Consider the following 20886-nt stretch of genomic DNA (forward strand, 5'->3'; position numbering starts at 1 on the left):
ACCTTATACAAAAATTCATTCAAGATGGATTCGAGACTTAAATGTTAGACCTAAAACCATAAAAACCCTAGAATAAAACCTAGGCAATACCATTCAGGACATAGGCATGTGCAAAGATTTCATGACTAAAATACCAAAAGCAATGGCAACAAAAGCCAAAATAGACAAATGGAATCTAATTAAACCAAAGAGCTTCTGCACAGCAAAAGACATTACCATCAGAGTGAGCAGGCACCCTACAGAATGGGAGAAAATTTTTGCGATCTACCCATCTGACAAACATCTAATATCCAGAATCTACAAAGAACTCAAACAAATTTACAAGAAAAAAACAACCCCATCAAAAAGTGGCCAAAGGATTTGAACAGATACTTCTCAAAAGAAGACATCTATGCAGCCAATGGACACATGAAAAATTGCTCATCATCACTGGTCATCCGAGAAATGCAAATCAAAACCACAGTGAGATACCATCTCACGCCAGTTAGAATGGCAATCATCAAAAAGTCAGGAAAACAGCAGATGCTGGAGAGGATGTGGATAAATAGGAATGCTTTTACACTGTTGGTGGGAGTGTAAATTAGTTCAACCATTGTGGAAGACAGTGTGGCGATTCCTCAAGGATCTAGAACTAGAATTACCATTTCACCCAGCAATACCATTACTGGATATATAACCAAAGGATTATAAATTATGCTACTATAAAGATATATGCACACGTACGTTTATCGCGGTACTATTCACAATAGCAAAGACTTGGAACCAACCCAAATGTCCATCAATGATAGGCTGGATTAGGAAAATGTGGCACACATACACCTTTTTTATGCAGCCTTAAAAAAGGATGAGTTCATGTCCTTTGCAGGGACATGGATGAAGGGAAACCACCATTCCCAGCAAACTATCACAAAGACAGAAAATCAAACACTGCATGTTCTCACTCATAGGTGGGAATTGAACAATGAGATCACTTGGACACAGGATGGGGAACATCACACACCGGGGCCTGTCGGGAGGTGGGGGGCTGGGGGAGGGATAGTATTGGGAGAAATACCTAATATAAATGGTGAGTTGTTGGGTGCAGCAAACCAACATGGCACATGTATAGCTATGTATCAAACCTGCATGTTGTTCACATGTACCCTAGAACTTAAAGCATAATAAAATAAAATAAAAATCAGGAAAAAAAAGACAGGAACAATTCTCCCCAATATGAATTCCTGTTAGAATTTGAGACAAAATGAGAATAATACAACATTAATAGGTGAAAAGTTCAGAAAGAATAGGAAGGCAATGTATGGAGTCCTATAAGCAATGCTATCTCTTGTCAGACAAAAAGTGGGAAAGATCATGGAAAATAATCTGAAAACCTAATGTGTTGATTATTTATTCAACGTATCAGTTATAAAGTACATTCTGGTGCTGATAATAGAAGTCCAGGCTTCTGTCTCTTATAAAAGAAGTATAGCGGTTGATCAACCAAAGCTGGTATGGGGGTTTCATTGTCATCATGAGCCCAGGTCCTTCGGTCTTTCTGATCCAACATCTTTAAAACTGCCTCACGATCTGAGAAGACTACTGCAGCTCTAGTCATCATAGTCACCCTCCAGGAAACAGAAGAGAGGAAGATGGCTTGGGACAGAAGAATTTTCACAGAAATCACACCCAGCAGTTTCCACTAATACCTCATTGTTCATTGATGTTGGTAAGGAAGGCTGAGTGATATGTTTTTTTACTTGCTCAATGTTAGGAAGGAAGATAGAAAAGATGAACACAGGACAGCCCATTTTATAACACTTGTGTTGGACACAAAGATTAGTTATATTCTTTTGTCTGACAGAATATAAAACTCCAACTGTAGCTGTTTTTTCCTTTACATAATGATAATAGCAAAAACTAACCACAGTGTTTAGCACATGCCAGGCAGTGTTTTAATTACTTAACCTGTACTAGTTTATATACTTCTCACAATAACCCCATTGAAGCTGGAAACCATCATTCTTAGCAAACTGACACAGGAATAGAAAACTAAACACTGCATGTTCTCACTCATAAGTGGAAGTTGAACAATGAGAACACATGGATACAGGGAGGGGAAAATCACACACCGGGGCCTGTCGCCAGGCTGGAGGGGAATAAGGGAGGGATAGCATTAGGAGAAATACCTAATGTAGATGATGGGTTGACGGGTACAGCAAACCACCATGGCACGTGTATACCTGTGTAACAAACCTGCACGTTCTGCACTTGTATCCCAGAACTTAAAGTATAATAATAATAAAAGGTATATTTTATCCTGGTTTATACTCAAAAAATTAAAACACAAAGAGTTTAAGAAATTTGCTCATGGGCGCAATGGCTCATGCCTGTAATCCCAACACTTTGAGAGGCCGAGGTGGGCAGATCACAAGGTCAGTAGATCGAGACCATCTTGGCCACCATGGTGAAACACCGTCTCTACTAAAATACAAAAAATTAGCCAGGCGTGGTGGCATACACCTATAATCCCAGCTACTTGGGAGGCTGAGGCAGGAGAATTGCTTGAATCCAGGAGGCAGAGGTTGCAGTGAGTCGAGATTGTGCCAGAGCAATCCAGCCTGGTGACAGAGAGAGACTCTGTCTCGAAAACATAAAAAATACAAATAAATAAATAAAATAATAAATAAATTAATTTAATTTAAAAAATATTTTCTCAAATTAATAGGACTGGCAAGTGTCAGAACCAGGATTTGAATCCAAGTAGTCCATTTGATTCTGTAGAATAAAAAGCTGTGAGTGAAATAGTGTTTTTTAAATAAAAAATAAATGATATCTCCAAAACAAAAATATGACCCAGAAAAGAATAACTGTTCTGAAAATTACAGTATTTTATTGATGCCATCCATATTTTTTTTCTCCATGGCAATGATCTATTACTTTCTTCTTTAAACTTTTCTGAATTCTTCAAAATCCCCATAATGGATGGGGATTGCTTTTGTAATGAGAAAGAAAACATGTTTACTAAAATAAGGAAATATGGAAACTAAAATATGGAAAATATATTTAATCTGTAAGTCTAACAACAAGTATTAAAAATATCAGCTTGAGAGAACACCGCATAGTACTCTTCATAAATGCTGACACCACCCAACCACTGATGCATGCAAAGCTATGTCAGTTAATGAACTTAAATGTAATTCTCTCTAAAGGCAAATACGGTTGATCAACAAGCTCTCTCTAAGTAATTATCAACTTAAATGCTAGATGTTTAAACAAAGTGCATTAAATTCATCTTGACCAGTCACAAATTCTAATAACAATATTTATTGGAGATACCACATTGTGGTTCAACAATCCTTAAAGAATATTTCAGTCAAACTGTCAAAGAATGGGGAGGAAAAAGGCCAAAAGGTATGATGTGGGGAGAAGGAGAATTTTCTATGGTGAATAAGGCTAAATTTTGCTTAATGGCTAATTTTATCACTCTCAATGTGATAAAGACAAAATCTTTGTGCTAATGGAAAAGAAAAGAAAAAAAGGTTCTGGTAACAACTAAAAGGGTGGCTGACTAAGCATTGTACAAGAATACACTTTGTTTTATAGGTCTTTAATGCAGAGCCATTACAATATAAGCAGTGACAATTTAACATTATTGAACCTAAATTTGGGGTTTAGGTCTTTTACATCAACAACAAAACAAGACCAATAAAACAAGACATAAAAAAAAACCTTTCCAAGAATTGATTCTGTTGCAAGACCTATTCAATTATAGAACTCTTAAGAACTGAGAATGTTTTTAGAAAAAACAAACCATTCTACTTCACCCTCAAATTATAGACCTTATGGAAAGAGAATTACTGACAACTGGGGATATGAATCAGAATATTTAAACACTAGGGAGGCAGTGGACACATGAGTTTCTGGGTTTTGTACATTAGACGGAATTAGATGGAGAATAGAACGTGAATCAGAGGGTGAGAAGTCAAGTAGGTCATAAAAAGGCCAATCTCCTCTTCCAAAGAAGAACACACAGTCAGGGGACACTGAGAGGCAAGAACGGGTGAATATCTGAAAGTTCAGAGTTCACGTTCAGTATATCTAATAAACAAAACAAAACTTCAGATGCTTATTTGAATCTTCTACAAATCACCTGAGTTTACAAAACTGAGCATGTGCAGCTGCCAAGAATACCAGCTCTCTTGGGAGACTGCTGGTCCTTCTATGTCTCCTCCAAGCAGAACTACTCGAATCTGAGCTTATCTGGGGACTTCTCTGGGCCCTCCTTCTGGTCAGAAACTAGAAATCAAAGATATCCATTTCAATTCAACTGCAAGAGGTCTGTGCATAATATTTTACTTTCTTAAAAGGTTTTGAAGGAAACTCTTAGTTTATTGTATTTCACTCATGCTTATTAAAAAATGAAACAATACTCTTTTTTATTTTGTCAGATATTTTTTAATGAATGTCAAAGAACCACGCTTTCTAAGAAAGCACTCAGTTGGCATCTAAAATTAATTCCATAGAATATTCTGAAGCAAATATTATATGTGGTTTCTGTGCTCTTTTCATTTTCGTTGTTTAAAAGAAAACAAAATGGGAACATAAAAATGTTTCTTCCTCACTTGTTCTAAACAAAGCCTTTATTGATATACACATGAAACAAAACTTCCCTTACTTTAGAAACTTTTGTGGATACTTTCTATATTTCTGAAGTAGAGTGGTAGGGCAAAAATTGTTGTGTAGGAGACACCAGGAGGTATCTCTCTCAGCAGCAAAAGAACTGAGGTGAGTCTATGAATTTAGGCACCATTTGTAAAATCACCCTGTTTTTCCATTTTCAAGCATTGTTCCATTTTCTCACTGTTGTTTGAGGAAGTGATCTTATCTGTTAGACATGAGTGTCTTCAAAGGAAATCATTAGAGGGAACATCTGAAGTTCAACATCTTGCCCCTTGTTGGTGGGGCTGTTCATGGAGGATAGCAGTTGTTCCCCAATATCTTCTTCCCCTTCTTCCACAGTAATTGAAGTCTTAGCTATGCAGATGTATTCCCAGAGAAAAAGACTATCTTTCTCAGCCTCCCTTGTAGTGAAGGGGACTAGTTACTAAGTTTTGACCAATAACATATGAGCAGACATTTGCTTTGGCAATCTCCATGAACTTTCCCTAAAACACAGGTGCTGAGAACACCTTGCCTCTTTTCCAATTCTTCAACTAAGCCTGGACTATGGAATGTGGGCAGGACCATCTTAGACTCTGAAGATAATAACTATTCTCTTAGAGGCAGAGAGAGAGACTGGAAGAAGGCTGGATCCCTGAGGATTTTGAAAAGTAGACACTAGTAAAACTTTCAGACTTTTCTGTGGAGGCTAAAAACACTTCACATCACACTTCACGCTGTTTCCTGAACATGTTAAGCATCCTACTGCCCCAGCACCATTACACTTGCCCTTCCCTGTGCTTGAATCTCCTCACCTCAATATATCTGTATTAGTCCATTTTCACGCTGCTATAAAGAACTGCCCAAGACTGGATAATTTACAAAGAAAAGAGGTTTAATTGACTCACAGTTCTGCACGGCTGGGGAGGCCTCAGAAAACTTAGAATCATGGTGGAAGGTGAAGGGGAAGCAAGGCACGTGTTACATGGTGGCAGGCGAGAGAAGAACGTGTGACGGAGGAGATGTCAAACACTTGTAAAACCATCAGATCTCATGAGAACTCACTCACTATCATGAGAACAGTATGGGGGCAACTGCCCCCATGATCCAATCACCTCCCATCAGGTCCCTCCCTCAACATGTGGAGATTATGGGGATTACAATTCAAGATGAAATTAGGGTGGGGACACAGAGCCAGACCATATCAATATCTTTTTGACTTGGTCCTTTATTCACATGTCCTTTCTCAAATAGTTTTGCACAAGGGAGTTCCCTAGTCACCCCATTTGAATCACAGCCCTACCCCCATTATTTCTGTTTCTCCTTCCCTGCTTTATTTCCTTTTCAGAACTTACCAACTAATACACCATATGTTTTTCTATTTATCTTGTTTACTATCTGTCTCCCCTACAAAAATATCTGGCTCAGCAAGGAAAAAAAAAAATTACCAATAGCTCACATATCCTATAAATGTTTGTCAAATGAATGAAACCAGTCAGGTGTGCAGAAATGACAAAATGAAGTGCAGAGATGACAAAAATAATCATGATGGAGTGAAGTTAATCACATGTGCTTTTCTGATTCACATTCCACAAATACTTTCTGAATGCCTGATATGTGCCAAGCATTAACAAGTTACCTTTCCATGTAACATCTAGTATAATCCCAATGAGAACGTACTTCAGCAGGTGTTAGTATCCTATTTTTACCGATGAGGAATCTGACATGTAAAAGAGCATTTTGAGCAAGTTACTGAAGCAAGTAAGACAAGGATTTTCATAGAGAATGATCACCAGACTGGGTTATCTCTAATTCATGAAAAGAAACGAGGCAGGAGAAGTCAGGAGAGGGGCATCTGCACCAGCATCTAAAACTAAAATGAGATATAAATAACAAAGCCTTAAACAGGGCCTCTTCTTCGTTCTGTACTCAGGTTAAATAGGTAAACTGAAGAAAATTTCTATAAGTAAATTTGCACAATAATCTTAAGAAAATTGCAGTCACTAATAAAATACATAAGGATGTATCATAGTTAATAAGCATATCTAGACCAGTCTTTTAAAAAACACAATCATAGCTGTGCCCTTCACATCTGCACTGGTTAGCAATCTCCTAGATAAGCATCTTCTAAGAGTGAAAATGAATGAAAGTGAGCAAAAACAAATAAAGCACAACTTTCAAATTACTTTTATGTCTTCAGTTACAATAATAATTAAATCTTTTATTTTATTCTTATCCAAAAATTCATAAGCAGTATATTTTTAAAACCAGGCATTTGTTTGCTCTCCTTATATATGTTCTTTATAAATACATGTGTGCAGATAAATACATATAAAAGAAATAAAATGCTTGTAGCATTAAACCTTCTTCAGATTAATAAAACAGTATCTGAATATTCACATTATGTTAACATCATTTCAAAATTCTTCCTCAGTTTATTTGGGCAGGAGCAGAACATGTGAAAAGACAACAGATATTTCAGCCAAATAGAAGTAGATTCAAATCTACTAGTGATATAATCACAGATAAATCATTGAACATTAATCACTAGTCAGTACTTTCCCTACTAGCAAAATGAGAAAGAGAATATCTACCTTGCAAGGATTCCTACTTACGAGGAATAGAAATAACAACATATGCAACATGGCTAGCATGTGCCTAGCTCAGCGTGGATGTTCAACAAATGCTAATCAGCATTATAATAGTTCTGAAAAGATAGCCCATCCCTCTCCTTTCATAAGAGGTCAATAATTACATTTCCTCTTTTTTTCCTGCAAATCCTTAGGGAAACAATATATCTCGGATTTCCCAGATTCAGATAATAGATTAGTTCTTGGAACTTATTCTTCACAATGCTTTATTTGGTACAATATTCAAACCCAGCCTTCAAAAATATTAGCCTTTTTTCTTTGATCAAATAATCTAACCCACAAATTATAATTCTATCAAAAGTTCTATAGAAAAAAAATGATGGGAACTATATGAAATCTGAAAACTTTGCAAGAACCTGACCACAGATGTGAATATCTCTTCCATAAACATATTTATTCCCTTTCATACTGAATAATATTCCAGATGTTTTTGGGCAACACTCCTCCAGTGCAGCTGGCATCTACAGCAGTGTACCTGGGATGTTCTGACACTTCAGTCATTCTAAGAGATGTGCTAAATGAAATTGCGTGCAAGATGTTCATCTGGGCTATCGGCAGTTAGCTGATTAAAATGAAATGATTACTGGAGAAATTGAGAAATGGCCATTTAAGCATGTGTTCATGGTACATAAAAGAATAGTATTAGATATTAGTAAGAAACTTGTTTTCAAAGTGCCATTTGTTTTGAAAGTGCCACTATAGCAAAGAAATACACTCCAAGGAAATTCATTAGATTACATATTTGTAATTTGGTCTTTGAGTAATGTAATCATACTAGACTTTGCCCCAAATGTTCCTTCAATGAATGAGTTCAAGGATAAATGGCCCAATATTTTGTTCCAAAGAACTAAAATAGTGAATTCAAGATTAAACTATTTTATACAATCTAAATATAAAAGCTGTAACAATGAATGTTGTTTTTGTAAAAATTTGGCATGATGGAGGCAGTTTTTAACTGCTAATTCCTCCACCTGTATACAAATTATTTCCTATTCTGACTGTTCATCGACAATGATCCAGTCCAACTGCTATATATTGTCAACTTTTTGATATTTATTGGGTCTTCCCATCAGCATTTCAGGTGGTTCAAGTCTCTACAAGCTTATTAAAGTCAAATGCTTTCGTCAAACATGTGACCCCATACTCCCCCTTTATCCCCTATCCCTGGCTCTCTTTTCTCATCTAAAATTTAGATGATTTAAGCCCTCTACAATTATATCCATAAAATAACACCTGAATACTCATAATATTACTAACATTATTTCAAAATTCTTCCCTGGTTTATTTAAGTAGCAGCCATGGGTCTTTTTTAAGAAAAGGCCTACATTCACTCTCCCCTCCACTTTACAGCTTCACACACACATACACACACACACACACACAAAGTGTTGTCATCAAAGTCACCAGAGAACTGTTGTTGCCAAAGGACAGGGGACTCCTTCCATTTGACCTCTTATTTCTCACAATCATTTAGTCGCTTGTACCAGGAAACCCTCTCTTTGCTTCATTTCCATGACAGCTCACCTTTCTGGCTTCTATGCTACCTCCCTTAATCCTTCTTTTCTGCCTTATTTTCACATTTGTCTTCTTCTATCTATTCCTTCCCATTTGGTTCTTAGTGCTCTTCTCTACAACCCTTCTTGAGAAATCATCCATTCCCATGGCAACAGTTAGTGACTCCTAGTCATCACTGTCCACCACCCCACACCTTCGGTTCTCCCTGTGTTCCCTGTTTCAGGCAACAGCATCACCATAAACCCAGTTGCTCAATGGAAGAATAAGAGTTTCTTTAACTCCTTTATTTCCCTCACTCCCCATATCCAGTACATGGCCAGGTTCTATTGTTCCTGTTTCCTAAATACCTCTTGAATCCATTTACCTCTTTGCTTCCCTTTAGCCAGAATACCACCCTGTCCTTTCTCAATGACTGCAGCAGTCTAACTAGTCTTTCTGCTTCCCACTTTTGCTTCAGGTGCACTCCTATTTATTCTTTTACCATGTAAAAATTTACATTGTTTAGATCCTCTTAAATTCGTTTGAGTGACAATCTTCTTCCTAAAACACAGAATCTTTTTAAAATCAAGTTGCTACCATGCTTAAAATGCCTCAACAGAGTCCTCTTGCCGCCATAATGAAGTCTATATCAGCACTGTTATATCAGAGGCCTGGTGACTTGTAAACTAGGTTTAACTTCCCAACATCATCTCCTTCATTGACTTCACAGTCCAGTGGGCTGTAGTGAACTAATTGCAATCGAACCCACATGACACAGTCTCCTGCACTTTTCAACGCTACACATGCTGTCTTCTGTCAGAATGCTCTTCTTCCAACTCTCATTTCACCAGCACCTATTCTTCTTTCTCTACTAACATGTCACCTGCTTCCTTCTCTGACCACCTCATTCCCAATCCTAGATTAGATATTCTTCCTGTGAATGTGCCTATCTCCCTTGACTCACAGCACTCTAGCACTTACCTCATTGTGTTTTAGTTACCCATTTGCCACCTCCCTCCTCCACACACCCACTAGATTGTAAACTGTTTTCAGGCAATGACAGTGTGTAGTTCTTTCTTGCATCCCCAGCACACTGTATGGTCCTGACACAAAGTCAGTACTTGATAATATTCACTGAGTGTAGAAATCCTTGCATGACAAGAATGACCAGTTGGAAATTGGCCCCCAGATTTATGATATTTTCCCACTACTACTTTATATCAACCTTCTCTCCAACCAAAACAAACTATGGCACAGTATAGTCATGACTTTCTCTGCCTTTCAACTGTTAAAGTACTTTCAGCCCAATTCATATTCCATGTCCTCCTTGAGTCCTAAAATAATTTCTCAAATCTAACATACAATTTTCTTCTAAGTGTTCATATAATGCTTTCATACCTTTGTGACTTCTTTTAGAACAGAAACACCTATAAATCTATGCCTTAGTCCCTAACAGGTCATCAGTATAATCAAATATTAAATCACTAAGTTTAGGATGGTTTGTTACACGGTAATAGACAACCAGAAACATTTATGGAGTGCCTACTATGTTCTAAGCATCCTTTCTAGCATGTTCCTCCATATTCTTACAAACACTGATATTATCAGAGTTTTCATTGTTGACAGTCTGACAGTTGTGAAATGGCATTTATTTAGGTTTTAATTTGCATTCTTACCATGAAGTTCAGCTCCTTTCCACATGTTTGTTGCCATTCAGGTTTATTCTTTTGTGAATTACTTGCTCATGATTTCGCCCATTTTTGTTACATTGTTTGCTTTGATGTTAATGATTCACAGGAGTCTCATATAATATTACCAAACACCAGTCCTCTGTAGGTTGCAAGTATTGTAAATATCTTTTCCCAATTTTTGACGTGTCATTTCCCTCTCTTTATGTTGTCTTGATAAAGAGAAGTTTTATATCTGTTTTTTAAGGTTTATCCTTCTTCCTTTCTCCTTACCTTTCTCTTCCACTTCTTTTTCTTCTTCTCTCCTCTTCTTCCATAGCCTCAGCTCATTACAATAGTTCTCATATTTTTCTGCAATGCATTCTAAAGTTTTGCTTTTGACATATAAACTCTTGATCCACCTCAAATTTACTCATTCATTTATATTGATACAGTTTGATTTAAGGATCCATTTTTTAACCCTAAAAGAACCTTTTGTTTGCATTGATCAGACTATCCTTTCCCCAGTGACCTTCAATACAAGCTCTTCGGTCTATCAGGTATCCATCAATAAATGGCTCTGTTTCTGTACTCCCTACACTATTCTGTTGGTTGATTTGATTATTCTTGTGCCAATATCAAGTTGTTAAAATTACTATTTCGTAGTAATTTTTCATATTGGGTAGGGGAAGCCACTTCATCTTCAGAAGTACCAGTATTCCTGGCCCTTTCCTCTTCCATGTGAATTTTAGAATTAGTTTGTAAAGTTTCATAAAAAAACCTTTCTGGAACTTGGGTTTGGTGGCATGTAAAAATGAAATTAACCTGGGTGAATTTAGCAAACTGGATAAACTTTTATAATAGTTTGTCTGTGGATTCTTTAGGGTCTTCAATGTGGACAAATGTTTCATCTGTGAATGAATGTATGAAAGCTATGTATCTTCCTTACCATTCCTTACTTTTGATAAAAGAAAAACTTCAGCTGAATTAAGTTTAAAGGAGTTTAATTGTGCAATGAAGGATTTGCAAATCTGGCAGCCCCCAGAATCACAGCAGATTCACAGAGACTCCAGGGGTCCATGGTCAGAACAAACGTATAGACAAAAAAAGGTAAAGTGACATACAAGAATCAGAAGTGAGGTAGAGAAACAGTGGGATTGGTTACAGCTCAACATTTGCCTTATATGAACACGGTTTAAACGTTCAGCAGTCTATGAGTGGTTGAAGTATAGCTGCTGAGATTGGCCAGCACTCAGTAATTGTTACAGGTGCATACTATTTAGGATTTCAATTTTGTCTGACTTTTAAGCTAGGTTACAGTTTATCCACAAGAACTCGAATATAGAAGTACAGAGTCCTTCTCAGGCCATATTTAGTTTGCTTTAACACACTTTTCTTGTGTATTTTACTGTACAAACTGAAACTTCATGGACAATGTTGAATGGGTACAAAGTGTGGTAGTACTGATCTTGCTTTGTTCATGTTTTCAAAGAGAATGCTTGTAATGTTTCTTTGTTAGTATGATATTTATTCTAGATTTTTTTGTAGATATTATTATCAGGTTAGAAAAGTCTCCCTTTTATTTTTAGTTTTCTATGAATTTTATCATGAAATGTTGTTGAACTTAAATGAATGCTATTACTGTATTTAATGAAATGTTTATAATTTTTCCTTTAATCTGTTAATTTTTAAATTCAGTAATAGATTTTCTAATGTTGACTAACTTGCATTTCTGAAATAAGGCTAGAGTTCATGTTTTAATCACGTCTGAATTCATTTTATAAATATGTTGTTTAAAATTTTACCATCTATAGTTAAGAATAAATTAACTTTTAATTTTTCTTCCTCATACTATTCACTTTTGGTTTCAATATTAAGGTTATATACTAGGTATGTAATATTAGTTTGTGTAAGATAGGAAAAACATGATTATTGATTGCTTCAAGAACTCAAAGGTAAAATTATCTGGGCTCTTTATAGGAAGGCATTTGATCTCTGATTCAAAATGTTAATGGTTATAGACTATTAAGTTTTCTATTTAGACTTGAATCAATTTTGTTGATTTGTATCATCCAGAAATGTATCTATTCCACCTTTGTTTCAAAAGTATTATAAAGGTTTTCATAATACTCTTTTCCATTTTAGTGTCTGCTACATCTATAATTATATCTGCTTTTTTATTCATAATATTGCTCATTTCTTCTCTCCTTTTAAACTCAAGTTGTCTTTTGTAAGGGAATGTATCATACTTTTTTATCCAAGTAACTAATCTTTAGTTTTATTGATCCTGTATTTTATATCTTTATGTTCATTTCATCCATTTCTGCTCCCATCTTAAGTTATTTCCTTTCATCCATATTCTCTACATTTAGATTGTAGTATTTTGTATTTGAATGCTTAGCTTGTTTATTTTCAAATGGTCTTTTTAAATATGAATATTTAAAGCTGCAAATTTCTTACCAAGTATAGCTTTAACTGCATCTCATGAGTTTTAATATGTAGAATTTCCATTTTTGTAGAATCCAAATTTTTTCCTAAATTTCATCATAATTTTTTAATACACGAGTTATGTAGAAATATATTTCTAAATTTCAAAATACATTCAGAGATGTGTAATGGATTTCCAGCTTTACTGAATTATGGTCAGTGTAGGTGATCTGTAAGAAATCCCTTTTCTATAATTTTTTGAGATTTGCTTAATGGTCTAGTATATGGACAATTTTATAAAAGTTCTCCATATGCTTGAAAATGATGTGTATTCTTTCATTGTTAGATCAATTTTCTAAGAATAACCATTAGATTAAGCATGGTATTTATCATAATTTTTCATCAATGTAGATCCAACAACTTCTGAAACAGATGTGTGAATATCTCATCATGATGACATATTTGTCTTTCATCCTACTTTAACTTTTCTGTATATGTTTCAATACCATAATATTAATTACATACAATCTCACTTATAAATCCAATTTTAATCAACATTTAAGAGGCCTTGTGAGCTCTAGCAATGTTCCCCCAACTTGAAAATCTAAATCGTTTGGTGTTAATGTGGCTTTCTAGTTTTCTTTTGGCCAGTATTTACCTAGTGTAGCTTTTCTCCATCCTTTCACATTCTACCTCCCTGTGTTGCTATATTTTTGGTGTGTTTGCTGTAAACAGAGTATGGCTACGTTTTGTTTTGTTCTGTTTATTCAGTCTGACAAACTTCGTCTGTTAACTAGAGCGTTTAGTCCATTTACATCGATTGAGATTGCTGTTCTATTTGGAATCATTTCTCCCAATTTATTGTATACACTTTATGTGACCTATTTGTTCTGGATTTCTTTTGCTATATTTTTTGACTTCTTTTAGGTTGAGATTTTTTCTTTTCTTTATTTCTTATTAATGACTTAGATGTTTTATGCTCTATTTCTGTACCTTTAATGTTTCCTATATAGTCTAACATTTATATATAACATTTTTAGTTTAATCACCTCTTTGTATTTCTGGTAAATCATACAAAAACTTTAGAACACTAACCTGTATCACTTCTTTCTTGTTTGATATGCAATTACTATCTAGCATTTAATTTTTCTCTTGACTTTAATCCAACATAATAGACATTTTGTTACTATTTTATAAAGTAAACTATTTTTATTAAAAATCTGTCATTTTCTTTACTCACCATTTCTTCTTGCATCAGATTTTTCTTTTGGGATTCCTTTTCTTCTAAAAGTTCACTGTCTAAAATGTCCTAACTGAAGATCTGTATATAATAAATGCTCCTGATCTTATATTTTGAATTCAAATTATACTTACGTTGCTCTCAGCTCTGAGATATTATTTCACTCTATGTAACTCTAGTTTGACATTTATTTTTCTCAGTATTTGATGACATTATTCCACTAATTTCTAATTTCCATTGATGTTGTTGAAAATCAGTTATCAATATCACTCTCATTCATTTTTTATTATTTGTCTTGTCCCTCTGGCTGCTCTCAAGATCCTATCTTTATATTTAGTGTTACACAAATTTACTGCCACAAGACTACACATTTACACAGCTTAGAATTCATCAGGTTTCCTGAATCTAAGAATTTTAATACAATTCTGGAAAATTTTCATTCATCATCTCTTTGAATATTGGTAACCAATATTCCCTTTGAGAAGGATACTGCGTTACATATTTGTTGCACCTTCTCACTCTTTCAAGTTTCTTCATCTCTCTCCATATTTTCTAGGTATTTTCCTGACCTATCATCTAGAATACTAATTCTCTTTATTAGTCCATTTTGATTATAAAATATAATATACATACAAAAATGTATAAAACACAGGACGGTTTTAAAACTTACTTCATGAACCCCCATCTAAGACAAGAAATAGAATATTGCTAGCACCCTAGAAACGCCACCCCTTCCACCATGCACTTCTTCCCAATCATATCCTCCACACTATTCTCTAAAGGTAACCACTTTATTGACATTTGTGCTAATTATCTTCTTGAATCTTCTAAATATGCATCCTTAAACACCATACTTTAATTTTATCTATTACTGAACTTTAAGTAAATTGAATCATACGGTATTCATGCTTTCATGTGTAGCTCATTTATATCAATATTACTATTGTGACATTTGGCATGTTATTGTGGGTAGCTATAGTTTGTTCATTTTCATTCTGTAATTAAAGATGCCCGAAGCAAAGCCAGTCCCAGATATTCATCTCACTTCTCTGAGTTTCTACCTTCTTTAAATTTTTGAACCAATAATCTTATTCTGTTATGTCTTCAATGCCTTCAAACACATGCTTTTTTGTTTTGTTATATTTTTGATACAGGGTCTCTCTCTGTCACCCAGGAAGGAGTATAGTGGTGGGAATATAGCTTACTGCAGCCTCAAACTTCTGGGCTCAAGAGATCCTGCCACCTCATCTTCCTGAGCAATTGGGATAACAGACACATGCCACCACACCTGGCTAATTTTTTTTTATTGTTTGTAGAGACAGGATCTCCCTATGTCGTGAATCCCTGGGCTCAGTGATTGTCCCACCAAGGTCCTGCAGAGTGTTGGGATTACAGATGAAAGGCACCACACCAGGTCAGATGCCTTTTTAAAAAATAAATTGTCTATTTTTTACAGTTTCTTTAATGCATTGATTACACCAAATTATGTAGTATGTCGTAAACAAAGTACAAGTCTTCTGACTCTCTTATTGCATCCTATCCATTGAGCTTATAAATTGAATTATTATATTTCTTTATTTCTAGAAGTTTATTTTGGTCATTTTCAAATATTTCTGGTAAATTTTTGTATTTTTTAGTATACTTTTACTTATCTGTGTAAACTTGTTTTTGTTCTGTGTTTTTAATTGTCTGATTCTATTGCTTGCTATTTCTAACAACTTTCATGCATGCTGGTTTCTTTGCATATTTAAGAGTGTGTGTGTGTGTGTGTGTGTGTGTGTGTGGTGTGTTCTCAGAACTTCATCTGTAGAAAACATTTGAGTCCTGTGTTTAAAGTAGAATGTGCTCCTTCAGAGAAGACCAGTGTTTGCTTCTGAGAGGTGTCTGAGGTCATTAACAACCTGAGACATTTTCAAACGCAAATTTCACAATTATGTTTTGCGTTGTTTCATTTTTTAATCACACAAGAATACAAATTCATGCTCCAACTTACATCAGTACAAATTTGAAGTTAAGAATTCTCAGGAGAGACTTTTTTTTGCCTCAGAGCCAAGGCTAAAACAGGCATGTTCTTTACTGTCTCTTTTCAACGGGTGTTTTTCTTCCTAGTTCACTCTCTTAAATATTACTCTTAGATGAGCAAAAATTTTTGAGAGAGTGTCTGGTCTCACCTCATATCTTTCTTGATTCTTGGGTTAGAGCACCTGACACCTTCACATGATCCATTTAAACCCATTTACCAGGCTACCAGGGATGCCAGAGACTTGTGGGTCAAGTGCCAGTTCCAGAGCCAGAGTCTGCTAATCCTATGGATTTATATTTATTTATGTATCATTTTTGACCTCTGAGGATTTCTTTCTTTTCCTGCGAACTCTGGTATTACAAAATATTTTTTATATTTTCAGCATTTTAGTTTTGGTGTGCCTGATTGTGTTTTTCTTAGTATCTAACTCAGAATAATGGAGAAATGAACATATAATTAGGTTTTTTTCGCATTAGCATGCATTTCTGCTGATTCGATGACACTTCTTACCTGTAACACCTTTGCAAGATGATTGACCAGATGTTAAAAGGAAAATTTGTGTCTGTGGAACAGAGCTGTTTTCTATAAGAAGTCAATTTATGTTCTCAGACCCATAGTTAGAGCCTGATACAATTTTGACCCCCTACAATGTTGCTTTAACCAATTCAATTAATCAGTCTTTTAAAATTTAAATGACAAACCAAAAATATTCCATATTATCATAATATATTATTGCTTAATTTATTGCAGGACACATTATCAAGACCCTAAAACACAGCATTTATTTCTAATTTAAGCAATTAGAATACTTTCAATAATTAGTGCTAATTCTTTGTGGCTGATTAGAACTTGTCTTACAACCACAATGAAAGGAAAAGGAAAGACTCAGTTGCTAGGGCAGGTGAAGCAGAATCACAGAAGGTAAACATCTTGGGGACTATTTTGAGAAGGCGATACATTCTTACAGTGACACCAGCACTGTGGCTGAGTATTCAACAACTGATTCCTTGGCACACTGTTGGAGATTTTCAACGCATTCTTATTTTTGCTGCAAATATATTAAAGAGGTATATGACAAGTTGCATGCTGAGCTTTTGATGACGGCTCAATTCAATAATTTTTTTCAAATTTTATTTTACTTAGTTGAAATTCACTTCTATGAAAATAAATTTGTTTCAGTGAAGGAACTTGAAAAGTAGATATTGGGATCACATATGCTACATTAAAAGGGTAGTATTCTTTTAACAGCTCTTCATATAAATTTTGTTCAGTATGTGTATTCTTTAATCAAACCAATTTTAAACTTGTCACCAAATTTTTTTATTTTCATATCTTAGTTCAAATGAAATCTTTTTTTTTTTTTTTTTGAGCCGGAGTCTGGTTCTGTCACCCAGGCTGGAGTGCAGTGGCCGGATCTCAGCTCACTGCAAGCTCCGCCTCCCGGGTTTACGCAGTTCTCCTGCCTCAGCCTCCGGAGTAGCTGGGACTACAAGCACCCGCCACCTCGCCCGGCTAGTTTTTTGTATTTTTAGTAGAGACGGGGTTTCACCGTGTTAGCCAGGATGGTCTCGATCTCCTGACCTTGTGATCCGCCCGTCTCGGCCTCCCAAAGTGCTGGGATTCAAATGAAATCTTTTTTTAAAAATCTCTTTGATGTTACACTTCAAGAGGTTACACTTAAAGTATAGCATCTTAACACTTAAGTGTAGCATCTAACATGTAAGATGTTAGAAAAATTAATGCTATACTTTGTTCACATTAATTTTCTTCTAATTTTAGAAATATATTTAGAAAAATTTCACCAATAATAATAATGCATATACAACATTTAAAAATTGAGAAATGAAAGAACACCATAAAAATTACTCATATTTCTACCACCCAGAGATATTTATTGACATTTGCTTCATTTTTAGTTATTTATTTTAAACCATTTTTATAAAATTGAGGTATGCTACATATACTGTTTTATGTCTAGTTATTTTCACATTAACTCAGCATTCTTCTTGTCATCAGATGTTCTCCCATGACAAATATGTCACACATATATTTGTTTTATTTATTCGTTATTATTTCTATTTTTCAGTATTTTAAATCATGTTGTGGTGACTTTCCAAAAACTTACTTAATTGTCTTCATTCATTATTATTTTATAAGGTAAATTCTTTGAGGTTTAATAATTAGATAAAAAATACTATATTCATCAAATATTATCAAAATACTTTAATGTATATACATATATGTGTATGCATATTTTAATATTATATATATGATCATTTATTCCCTGATGCCCCATAATATTAAAAAGAATCATGGGTAAGTATTTGTCCTTTATGTAAATATTAATAATCTCCTTTAGGTTTTTATCATCTTGTTTTCCTTCTCCTTTTGTACATTTACTTTACACATAAATTAAAATATCAACGGCGATCTCCCTGTGGAGAAATTGAAATGGTATTTCTTTTATTCACCAGACTTGAAACCAAAGCACTTTTCATAATCACTTTTCATCATATTATGGCAGGAGGCATGCAGTGTAGGCTATTACCCAATAACCAGTCAATATTAATATACAAAAAGCTTAGCTGGCCAGCTCAAACCCAACCATAAGAATACTTGAGTTATAAATGATGTATATATAAAATGCAAATACAAGATAAGAACATTGATGATACTTTTGCCTAAGATAAATATTAAATTACAGTCTTCTTGTGTGAACATCTCTAATTAAAAACTTACAATTTTCCTCATTGCAAATCTCAAAATGTCCTCTTCATTCACTATACCATTAAAGCATTTTACAGGGATTAGAGATGGTGTTTACCAACCAAGCATAAATACTTTAGGTGCAAATTATCAGTAAATTGGCATCTCCCATGTACAGAACTCATTTACCCATTATATGGCAATGAACCAGAAAATAAGAGGGGAAAAAAAGCCATACACACAACCAGAATAGATTTTCCTTAATCTCATCTTGTCAAATGCATGTATTTTAACAGAGAAGAATTCAGATTCTCACTCAGAGCATCTTTACTATTATTTTAGTTGAAATTCTAACTAGAGTAGTAATCTTATTTTCAAGCAAGTCACAGATTAGACAAGGCAAATTAGAAGTGCAAGGAGAGGATCAGGACTGACCAAGAGGTGACTGAGCTCATTAAATACATTTCATGTTGGAGTAAACATGCCTTTATGTAGATTTCTGCACAGACCCAATGGTTGGGTACAGTGGAGCTTACACATTAACCCAGAGTCATGAAGAAAATGTTAAATTACACTCAATTTTTTTTTGTTTTAAGAGACGCAGAAATATGTAATCTGTTTCAAAAAGAATTTTATCAAAGCTGAAATAATTTTAGGCATTTAAAGACTTGCATGGATTTTATTATTACTATGTATATGTTTTAATTTCTGGCCTCTAATAATAATATCTATTTTAAAATTTTCAACAAAATGGTAAATATTCATTAATATTAAAAAATTCTGGCTATTTAGTCTTTACCTTAACTATCTTTTATAGATCAGTATTTTTAATGGCTAGAGTACTGCAATCAACAGTATCAAAATAACTTCAGAAGCTAACTCCATTCACCCAAACAGGCAATAGGCCAAATATTCTAACTCATAGGTTTTCCCAAAGTAACTTTACTACATAGGGTATACCAATTAACTTCATTCCATGGGAAAACATATATTTTATGTTACCTATCATATATTTGTTTAATACATAGCCAATATATCTGTCCATGACAATGTAGTATTATTTCAGATTGTTACTCTCTAAAATAAAGAATAAGAATTATGCATTTTCAACTCAGCCTATACATTGATGTACACAGATGCATAAGAATACATTGTTTGCACTGGGTGCAGTGGCTTAAGCCTGTAATCCCAGCACTTTGGGAGGTGGAGATGGGTGTATCATGAGGTCAGGAGTTCAAGACCAGCCTGGCCAACTTAGTAAAACCCCATCTCTACCAAAGATACAAAAAATTAGCTGGGTGTGGTGGCATATGCCTGTAATCCCAGCTACTCAGGAGGCTGAGGCAGGAGAATCCCTTGAACCTGGGAGGCAGAGGTTGCAGTGAGCCAAGATTGAGCCATTGCACTCCAGCCTGGGCGACAAGGCGAGACTCCATCTCAAAAAAAAAAAAAAAGAATAAATTATTTGATGACTTGGCATGAATTTATGGACACATAATATTGAGTAGAGTTGAAAATACCATCATATTTTTAAATTAATATTGCTTTTCTCCGGTCATTATAGTGACATGGTTATTATAAATTCATGCTGTCAAATTTCATCTGTGCCTTTACTGCTTCTCAAATAGTGTTTTATTCATTCCTTGTTGATTTTCTAGGGTGGATTCCCAAAGAGAAACTTTCATTTCTTTAAGGCTTTCAGTCCCTCCAACTTGCCCTCCTCCCAATTTACCTCTTACTTTATTTTTAAAAGATTATGTCCTTAGGTCTTCTGAGCACCAACAGATTTAGCTAACAATACCTTACTTATTTTACAAATCAGAATTTCCTCTGAAAATCCTATTCACTGTGAACTGCTATTCCCAATGCCTCTAAAAAATTAAGACTAATCTATTATCAAATGTAGGAAAAAAAATAAACTATTAGTGAGGCCTGCACTGAAAATAAAGGAGAAAAGAAAAACAATTCTCATTATTAATGCACACCATGTATTATAGGTCAGAAGTTAACCTGATCTATAATAATATCTACATTTAATCC

The sequence above is a fragment of the Papio anubis genome, chromosome 10 (genome assembly GCF_008728515.1).
Source record: "Papio anubis isolate 15944 chromosome 10, Panubis1.0, whole genome shotgun sequence".
NCBI lineage: Eukaryota > Metazoa > Chordata > Mammalia > Primates > Cercopithecidae > Papio > Papio anubis.